The following is a 10,729-nucleotide window of genomic DNA, read 5'->3' on the forward strand; positions in this document are numbered from 1 at the left end:
CGCATTGATTTCTCGAAATGAAGATTTTCTAAAAATAATAAAGGAAATATTCCGAGTTTGGGATTTTGGAGGAATTGTGCCATAACGTATTGGGCTGCGATTTCTTAAATCTTGAATAAATGAATATTCTTTTAAATTTTTATTATACGAGTATCCTGGCCTAATTCATTTTTGAGGAAATTAGAATGTCGTGCCCTAACGCATTGGGTGTGGCATTTTCTTTATCTGAAATGATAAGGGTCTTAATATGTAACGTTTTTAAGTTTCTGCTAAGGATAATATTTTTCAAATTTTCGACATTAAGACATTAATTAATTAACTAGGTATCAATTTTTGGGCGTAATGAGGGTGCTAATCCTTCCTCATACGTAACCGACTCCTGAACCCGTTTTTTTTTTAAATTCGTAGACCAAAGTCATTTTTAGGTGACCCAATCAGACCTTAATAAAAGATTGGTGGCGACTCCCAATTTTTCCAATTTTAATCGACAACTAATTTTTGTTTTTTCAAAAAAATAAAAATGGTTTCGACAATTTTAATTTAACATGTTTAATTTTTTAATTTAACTCGAATAATTTTACTCAATTTGACTCGACTCAAATTTTATTTCACTTAACTCGACTAAAAAACTTTTCAAATCGAATTTTAATTTAACATTGTTCAAACAAGCTTTATGTGAACGTCTGGACGTAAATGACTTTACTTTTTCGAGTGTTGTACAGGTTTGTGCTAATTCCACGCTGCTTCAGTTAGGTAAGCAGATACATGGATTGTGCTTTAAAACAAATTATGATATGTCAAGTTTCGTGGGCAGTTCTTTGATATCTTTGTATTCTAAGTGTGGAGTGATAGGAGGATCTTACCGGGTTTTTGATGAAGCCTGTGTTAAGAATCTTGGGATGTGGAATGCAATGCTGATTGCTTGTGCTCAGCATTCACAAACAGAGAAAGTGCTTGATTTGTTTAAGCAGATGGAAGGTCTTGGGATCAAACCGAATTTTATTACCTTTTTGTGTGTGCTCTATGCTCGTAGCCATGCCGGGCTTGTTGAGAAGAGACAACATTACTTTGAGTTAATGAAGGAGTATGGAATTGAGCCAGGTGATCAACATTATGCTTCTTTGGTTGATTTATTTGGTCGTGCAGGTAAACTGCAGGAGGCACTTTCAATCATCAGGGAGATGCCTATTCGGCCAACAGAGTCTGTCTGGGGAGCTTTTTTAACAGGGTGTCGACTTCATGGGAACACTGAATTGGCAGCTTATGCTGCTGATAGGATTTTTGAGTTGGGACCCGTGAGCTCAGGTTTGCATGTGTTATTATCTAATGCTTATGCTGCTGCTGGGAGATACGAGGATGCAGCCAAAGCTAGGAAGATGCTTAGGGGATTAAGAAAGAGACAGGTTTGAGTTGGGTTGAGGAGGGAAATAAGGTTCACACATTTGCTGCTGGGGATAGGTCCCATGCCAAAGCAAAAGAAATTTACAGAAAATTAGAGGAATTAGGAGACGAAATGGGACGAGCTGGTTATATTGCAGACACAAGTTTTGTATGGAGAGAAATAAACGGCGAAGAAAAGAATCAGACAATCAGATATCATAGTTATTAGAATATACCCATACCCCATACCTTGCCCATACCTTTCCCATACCTACCCATACTTTGGAAAGGTCAAAGTTATGGGCACCAAATATTTTATTTAGTGTTGGGCATGGGAAAATAGCAATTTTTGGTCCCTAAGTGAATAGTGACTTTGCAAGGTGGCCCTTGAATCTCAACTATAAATAGGCCAACCATTGCTCATTCTCATCATCCCACATTTGCCATTCTCTACTTAAGGCATTGTTCTCTCTCCCTATTTGTAAAGTTTCACTTGTATTTTGGAGTGAAATATATTTGGTAGTGCCCGAGGACGTAGGCAAGATTTGCCGAACCTCGTTAAATTTTGGTGTTCTTTACTATTTAATGTTCATATTTTGTGAGTGTGATTGTAGTGATTTATTGTGCTATTAAATTACGATAGAGGGATATTCTGGCTAGGAAAGACTTGGTACTTAAGTGATCCTCGTGATTCACTTCTCTTTCCTGGGAATTGAACTTAGTGTGATTTTTTAGTACAATAATTTTACTCTTTCACACGCTTCCGCGCAACAATTGGTATCAGAGCCAGGTTCGTACTTGGGGAATACGACCGTTTACGGTACTATTCACGTATACAGCACTATTCACGTATACGGTACTGTTCACGTATACAGTAGTTGGGATTGAGGAGAAAAATGGCAGCAGCATCGTCATCAGCAAGGACTACTGTGACAAATGCAAAATTTTAAGTAGAGAAATTTGACGGTACCAATAATTTTGGTATGTGGCAATGTGAGATCCTGGATGTCTTATGTCAGCAAGAGCTAGATATAGCCCTTGAAGAAAAACCTGACAAGATGGATGACAAGGAGTGGGCCAAGATCAATAGACAGGCGTGTGGTACAATCCGCCTATGTTTGGCCAAAGAGCAGAAGTACTCTGTCATGAGGGAGACATCAGCGAAGAAGTTATGGGATACACTGGAAGAAAAGTTTCTAATGAAAAGTCTTGAAAATAGGCTTTATATGAAAAAGAAACTTTATCGATTCACGTATGCACCCGGTATGTCGATGAATGACCATGTGAACTCATTCAATAAAATTTTAGCAGACTTGCTAAATTTGGATGAGAAATTTGAAGATGAAGACAAGGCATTATTGTTGTTGAATTCCCTTCCTGATGAATATGATCATCTTACCACCACATTGCTTCATGGGAAGGACACGATCACATTTGATGCAGTCTGTAGTGCGTTGTATAGATCTGAGACTCGAAAGAAAGATAAAAGAGATCACAGAGATACAACCGCAGAAGTCTTAACAGTAAGAGGTCGTTCACACAGCAGCAAATCTGGTAGAAGGGGTAAGTCCAAAGGGAGACCCGCCAAAGATGAATGTGCCTTTTGTCGTGAGAAAGGGCATTGGAAAAAGAATTGTCCTAAGTTACAAAAGGGCAAGTCTATTTCTAATGCATGTGTAGCGGAGCATGATGAGGAGTCAGACTTTAGCTTGGTTGGCATGGCAATGGCATGTCAAACGGATGAGTGGATATTGGATTCGGGATGTACTTACCATATGTGTCCTAATAAGGACTGGTTTTCTAGTCTTGAAGAACTAGAAGGTGGAGTTGTTTTTATGGGCAATGATAGTGCCTGTAAGACAATGGGTGTAGGTACAATCAAATTGAAGAACCATGACGGCTCAATCCAAGTTCTGACAGATGTTCGCTATGTACCCAGCTTGAAGAAAAATCTCATCTCATTAGGGGCCCTAGAATCTAAAGGGTTCACAATCACTTTGAGAGATGGATTACTAAAGGTAGTAGCTGGGGTATTGACGGTGATGAAAGGCACTAGAAGAAATAACTTGTACTATTTAAATGGAAGTACAGTTATTGGATCAACATCAACAGCTTCTGCGAAAGATGCAGATTCAGAGGCTACCAGGTTATGGCATAGGCGATTGGGACATGCTGGTGAAAAAGCTTTGCAGACTTTGGCGAAGCAAGGCTTGTTGAAAGGTGCAAATTCTTGCAAATTGGAATTTTGTGAACATTGTGTTCTGGGCAAGCAGACGAGGGTAAAATTTGGTTCAGCAATTTACAATACGAAAGGAATTCTGGACTATGTTCACAGTGATGTGTGGGGACCTACCAAAGTGGCTTCTTTGGGAGGTACGCACTATTTTGTCACTTTTCTTGATGATTATTCAAGAAAAGTATGGGTGTATCTAATGAAAAGAAAAAATGAAGTTTTGAATGTATTTCTGAAGTGGAAGAAGATGGTGGAGACTCAGACAGGTCGAAAGGTCAAACGACTTCGATCAGATAATGGTACTGAGTACAAAAATGATCCATTTCTACAAGTATGTCAAGATGAGGGCATTGTGCGACACTTCACTGTTCGAGATACACCACAGCAGAATGGGGTGGCAGAACGCATGAATCGGACTATACTGGAGAAAGTTCGATATATGTTGTCCAATGCTGGATTGGGCAAGGAATTTTGGGCTGAGGCAGTTACATATGCGTGCCATCTAATTAACCGATTGCCATCAGCTGCAATAAATGGAAAAACTCCTATGGAGATGTGGACTGGTAAACCTGCTACTGATTATGATTCTTTACATGTTTTTGGTTCCACTGCATATTATCATGTAAAAGAATCTAAGTTAGACCCAAGAGCAAAGAAAGCATTATTCATGGGTATAACTGGTGGTGTAAAAGGATACCGTCTCTGGTGTCCTGATACAAGGAAGATTGTTTTCAGTAGAGATGTAACTTTTGATGAATCAACCATGATGAAGAACGAGGATTCACAAAAGGATGACAAAACCAGTAGTACTTTGCAGCAGGTGGAGTTTGAAAAGGTTAATGATGATCCAGCTAATATTGAAAGAACAAATGATGAAGAAGTTTCGACCCAAGAACTTCTACAGCAACAAGATTCAATTGCATATAGGAGGCCAAGAAGAGAGATTCGTAAGCCTGCTCGCTTTGACGATATGGTGGCCTATGCACTTCCAATTGCAGATGATGATGTTCCTTCCACTTACACAGAAGCAATAAGTAACTCTGATGGTGTAAAGTGGAAGCAAGCTATGAATGAAGAAATGCAGTCTCTTCATAAAAATAGGACTTGGGAGTTGGTGAGACTGCCCAAAGGAAAGAAGGCAATTGGATGCAAATGGGTATATGCAAAGAAGGAAGGATTTCCTGGTAAAAATGAAATTCGATACAAGGCTAGATTGGTAGCAAAGGGTTACGCTCAGAAAGAAGGAATAGACTACAATGAAGTGTTTTCTCCAGTTGTGAAGCATTCGTCTATTCGGATTTTGCTAGCCTTGGTTGCGCAATATGATCTTGAACTAGTTCAGCTTGATGTAAAGACCGCGTTTTTACACGGTGATTTGGAAGAGGAAATCTATATGACTCAGCCAGATGGATTCAAGGTTGCTGGAAAAGAAAATTGGATTTGCAAACTGACAAAGTCGCTTTATGGATTGAAGCAATCTCCGAGGCAGTGGTACAAGCGATTTGATCAGTTCATGAAAGGGCAAAGGTACACAAGAAGTAAATTTGATCATTGCGTGTATTTTCAAAAGCTACAAGAAGGAACTTTCATATACTTGCTCTTATATGTTGATGATATGCTAATAGCATCTAAGAGCAAAGTTGAGATTGAAAGATTGAAGACTCAACTCAATCTCGAGTTTGAGATGAAAGATCTAGGAGAAGCTAAAAAGATTCTCGGCATGGAAATATGTAGAGATAGAGCTCATGGCAGAGTTAGCTTGTCTCAGAAGCAGTATTTGAAGAAAGTACTACAGCAGTTTGGCATGAACGAGCAGACCAAACCTGTAAGTACCCCGTTGGCTTCTCATTTCAAGCTTTCTGCACAACTATCTCCTTCGACGAATACGGAACAAGAATACATGTTGCAAGTTCCGTATTCTAATGCAGTGGGTAGCTTGATGTATGCAATGGTGTGCACAAGACCCGACATTTCACAGGCAGTTAGTATAGTGAGCAGGTATATGCATAATCCTGGAAAAGGACATTGGCAAGCTGTGAAATGGATTCTACGGTATATTCAGAAGACCGTGGATGTTGGATTACTGTTCAAGCAGGATAATACACTTGGTAAAGGTGTTATTGGGTACGTTGATTCTGACTATGCCGGTGATTTGGACAAGCGAAGATCAACCACCGGTTATGTGTTTACACTTGCTGGAGGACCAATAAGTTGGAAGTCTACACTACAGTCTACAGTTGCATTGTCAACCACAGAAGCCGAGTACATGGCTGTAACAGAGGCTGTAAAGGAGGCTGTTTGGTTACAAGGTATGGCTAAAACCTTGGGGTTGGTTCAGGAGCATATTAACGTGTATTGTGATAGTCAAAGTGCTATTCATTTAGCAAAGAATCAAGTCTATCATGCACGTACAAAACATATCGACGTACGATTCCATTTTGTGCGGGAAATTATTGAAGAGGGGAAAATTTGTCTTCAGAAGATCAAGACTGCAGATAATCCCGCAGATATGATGACCAAGGTGGTAACAGCAACCAAGTTCGAACATTGTTTGAACTTGATTAATATCCTGCAAGTTTAACAGTTGAAGAAGGCACTATCAAGTATTGTTGTCAAAAGCAGAAAGAACTGTGTGAAGATAAGATTATCCTAATCAAATCTTCAAGGTGGAGATTATTAGAATATACCCATACCCCATACCTTGCCCATACCTTTCCCATACCTACCCATACTTTGGAAAGGTCAAAGTTATGGGCACCAAATATTTTATTTAGTGTTGGGCATGGGAAAATAGCAATTTTTGGTCCCTAAGTGAATAGTGACTTTGCAAGGTGGCCCTTGAATCTCAACTATAAATAGGCCAACCATTGCTCATTCTCATCATCCCACATTTGCCATTCTCTACTTAAGGCATTGTTCTCTCTCCCTATTTGTAAAGTTTCACTTGTATTTTGGAGTGAAATATATTTGGTAGTGCCCGAGGACGTAGGCAAGATTTGCCGAACCTCGTTAAATTTTGGTGTTCTTTACTATTTAATGTTCATATTTTGTGAGTGTGATTGTAGTGATTTATTGTGCTATTAAATTACGATAGAGGGATATTCTGGCTAGGAAAGACTTGGTACTTAAGTGATCCTCGTGATTCACCTCTCTTTCCTGGGAATTGAACTTAGTGTGATTTTTTAGTACAATAATTTTACTCTTTCACACGCTTCCGCGCAACAATAGTGAATGACTAGCTGTTGCATTTGGGCTCATTACCTTTCCATCAGATAGGCCAATTAGAGTTATGAAGAACTTGCGCATATGTGGTGATTGTCATACAGCAATCAACTGGAAGAGTAATTATTGTTAGGGATAACAATTGGTTTCATCATTTTGAGGATGGAAAATGTTCCTGTGGTGACTATTGGTGAATGAAGTATAAGATACCATTATTGTATCCTAACAAAATTCTGAAACAAGTGGGCAAAGAATTACATTGAAAGACTATAGTGTGAGATAAACAAGTGCCCCATAGGTTTGATGATGGCAAAATGCTTCTATGGTGACACTATTGATGAACAAGATGTAAGATAATATAATTATTGTACCTTAATTTTGAAATGAGAAGCGGAAAATTAAAACCAAAGAAGACTTTAGCTTTTATTAAATATCTCCTTTTATCTTTTTTTTCTTTATGTGATGTTTGATGCTCAGGGATTACTAAGGCACTCTGAATCTATTTGCTTTTAATGTGCTACTATGGTACTTACTATCCTATGTTTAAATTTGTAATGTTTGAAAATTTGATCAGTGATGGAGCTTGATGTACTCCATGTTTATTTCCTTTCTCTCTGGCTTAATTAGTAATCAGGCATGCTAGAGTTAAGCAACCACTTTCCTATTTATGCCGCCATTTAAGTGTTATTCAATAGATAGTGGGCAGCATTTATCTAGTCTCTGCTCAGTGTTGCTACATATATATATATACACACACACGGGAGCAACCATGGCAAGGGGATCAGTCATTACTATCGACGGTAGATACCTTGATTACGACAAAAAAAAATTGATAGTCTTCATGTCCATTTTACTATTTATGTTTGGGGTTCGTGGTTGCCTCTCCTAATAATGTTGTTTTTCATATTTAAATTTAGTCTCCTCTTAAGAATGCAATATGTCTTACCAATGCACTCAAAACTTATTGATATAGTGTTGCTGCATATTGAAATCTTAAATTCCTGTTTTTTTCCTATTTCACTTGATACGTGCCCGTATGTTACCCAACCATTCTAAACAGGTAACTTAAAACTTTTAAAGTAAAATATAGAATAAGACTTTGATTTGAAATCAAACCAAAAAAATTTACCAACGTTATAAAGGAAAATGACCCGATTTCTACAAAGTTTGAAATAGAACGAAAGATGAAAATGAAGAAAAATTGCGACCCACTATCTATAAAAAGATAAGGAACCAACAATATAAGGAGATCACCACACTTCGGAATGGGATGAGAAGAGGGATGATAAGATTGGGATAGTTAACATAAAAGAGAAAACAACATAATAAACCTATTGAATGCTTAGTAGGTTCATAGGTAATAAACAATTTACCTTATCTTTACATTAAACTATCACATTGTTGACATAGTTGGGCAAACATAACGTGTCACAAAAATCAACAAGGTAAGTACTATACCAAAACCAAACCATATGATGCTATGAGTGTTCAATATGATAGTACATGACGTGTTAGGTTACAAATTCAATCTCATGCTCAATTCTACATATTTCAATTTGATCAACATGTTCATTTCATCACTGTTTGATTTTTCATTTCATTTAAGTAATTTTGGTACGCCAAATGCTCGTCCGAGCTGAATACATTTTTGTGTCATGTTATCAATTTAGGCTAAACCTTTATATTGACACATTTGATCAGTTATCCAAGCTGAAAATATACATGTCAGGTTATCCGTTCGAGCTAAACTTTTAAAATAACATCATGTTACCAATCCAGGCTAAATCTGTGTCACATGTATCTTCGAATCTGCAACAAATGCTTGATCTTTAAAATTGTCTGTAACCAATCCGTATAAGTGTGCACATGACTTTATTGACATGTCAATTGTATCCTAATATTTCCTAAGTTCATCCGGGCACATAAAGTACATATATATGTTTCTTTACAATTTAGTTCAACTTTCACATATTTCACCAATTCACAATTAAAAACATATACAATTACAATTCAAATGCACATAAACCAATATTAACAAATATCATATAAACTTACCTGGAAAAAAATAACAAACAAGTTGGATCTTCAAATACTATTCGATAATTTTGGCTTTTTCTTGATTATCCCCGGTTTATCAAATTACTAATCCATACAATTATACAATTCAATTTATCAATACCAAACTTTTTTTCATTCTATAATATGCGTGTACCTATTTAATTTCATTTTTTGAATCCCCTTTAGGTTTTACATTTTATTCAATTTAGTCCCTAAAATTGAAATAGCTATAACTTTCAAATTTGAGCTTTGGTTTAAAAATCGATCTCATTCACATCCATAATAGACCATATACTATCTGTTATTACAGAAGTTTCACATAAATTTCACAATTTATTCACTTTGGTTCTTTTGAACAAAACTAACAATTAATATTGACAATCTGGTCATTTTTCACATCTAAGCTTAAAATCTATCAATTTAATACCAATTTATTTAATAAATCATCAATGAAAACTTTTAAAAATCTTAAAAATTTTACAAATTGGTACATGGGCTAGCTAAATCAAGCTCCCATGACCTCAAAAATATTAAAATTACAAGAAAATAACTTGAAATTACCTATTAATTCTTAGCCGAAAGCTTGAAGGATTTCAAAGTTTTTTCCTTGTGTTTTTCTTCTAAATGGGATAGTGGAAAGATGACAATGACAATGGTTGTCAACTTTCTCCACTAATTTGCTCATATACCATAATTAAGGATTAGTTTAAATAATTAATCATAAGGTTAATTACTATTAAATATGCTTATAGGAATCTTATCATTTACCGTCCATTATAGCTTATTCATGATAGTTTATTTTTCATTTTAGACCTTGGATTAATTTCAATTTGAATCCCCAAACGTTTAACCAATTAAAAAAACTATAGTGATAATTTTTTTACAATGTAGTCCTTATATCTTAATTAATTATTAATTCGATAAAATTACTAGACCAAACTTTAATATACATCTACATTAGCCTCGTAAATATTAAATATTAATATTTATAGACTTGGTTTACAGAAATGAGGTTTTGAAACCATCGTTTCCGCCACCATTGAAAATTGGGCTATTACACATTGTCTCCCTCAAACACAAACATAAATAAATCTTTTCGTCCAAAAATTTTAACACTCAATAAAAAAAACAATTTAAGAGGATTTTTTATTTTGTAAGGAACAGTGGTTGATTTGACACAAATTGATGTGACAATTAGGCTTTCCCGATATGCTTAAGAAGCTTATTCTCGAGCAAAATAATATTTTTTGAATTTTTTTGTAATTTTTAAATTTTAAGTCAATAAGTGAAAATGTCTCATTTTTGCTCATTTTGTGACCTAATTTGGCCAATGGTGTCGTTGGGGGGCCTAACGTGTGATTGAGTGGTGTAGGGACGTGTTAGAGGTTGAAAACAAGCAAGAATGGCACTAAAGGAAAGGGTGTTGCGATATCCACACCTCGGAATCGCGATACCTCCAACAATATGGAAGATTGGAGACACCCTTCAGTGGTATTGCTATATCTACTTTGGGTATCATGATATCCACCCTTCTAAGAAGACCCCAAGGCTCGACACTGCCCGAGGTATCGCGATATCCTCTTCAAGGTATCGCGAAACCGACATCATTAAGGGAACAAAATTGGACAAAGGGGTAGTCTTCCATATCATATGGAAGATATGGCATGTATAGCAAAGTAAAAAAAAAAAAAGAACTGATTTTTGGTATCAATGATATGTGCAATTAATAGCCATGCGAAAATGGCTTATCTTTCTGGATTTGAATTTGGTTTGGATGCATGTGTTTAATGATTATGAGTGTGGTATATGCTTAAGGTATTATTATATGCATGGATT

At 36.4% G+C, this 10,729-nt stretch overlaps 1 pseudogene; it reads left to right on the forward strand.

Annotated features, from left to right (window-relative positions):
* Positions 1-662: 662 nt before the first annotated feature.
* Positions 663-7,102, forward strand: LOC121214007 (putative pentatricopeptide repeat-containing protein At5g52630; annotated as a pseudogene).
* The last annotated feature ends 3,627 nt before the right edge of the window (positions 7,103-10,729 follow it).

Source organism: Gossypium hirsutum, chromosome D01 (genome assembly GCF_007990345.1).
Source record: "Gossypium hirsutum isolate 1008001.06 chromosome D01, Gossypium_hirsutum_v2.1, whole genome shotgun sequence".
In the NCBI taxonomy this organism is placed as follows: Eukaryota; Viridiplantae; Streptophyta; class Magnoliopsida; order Malvales; family Malvaceae; genus Gossypium; species Gossypium hirsutum.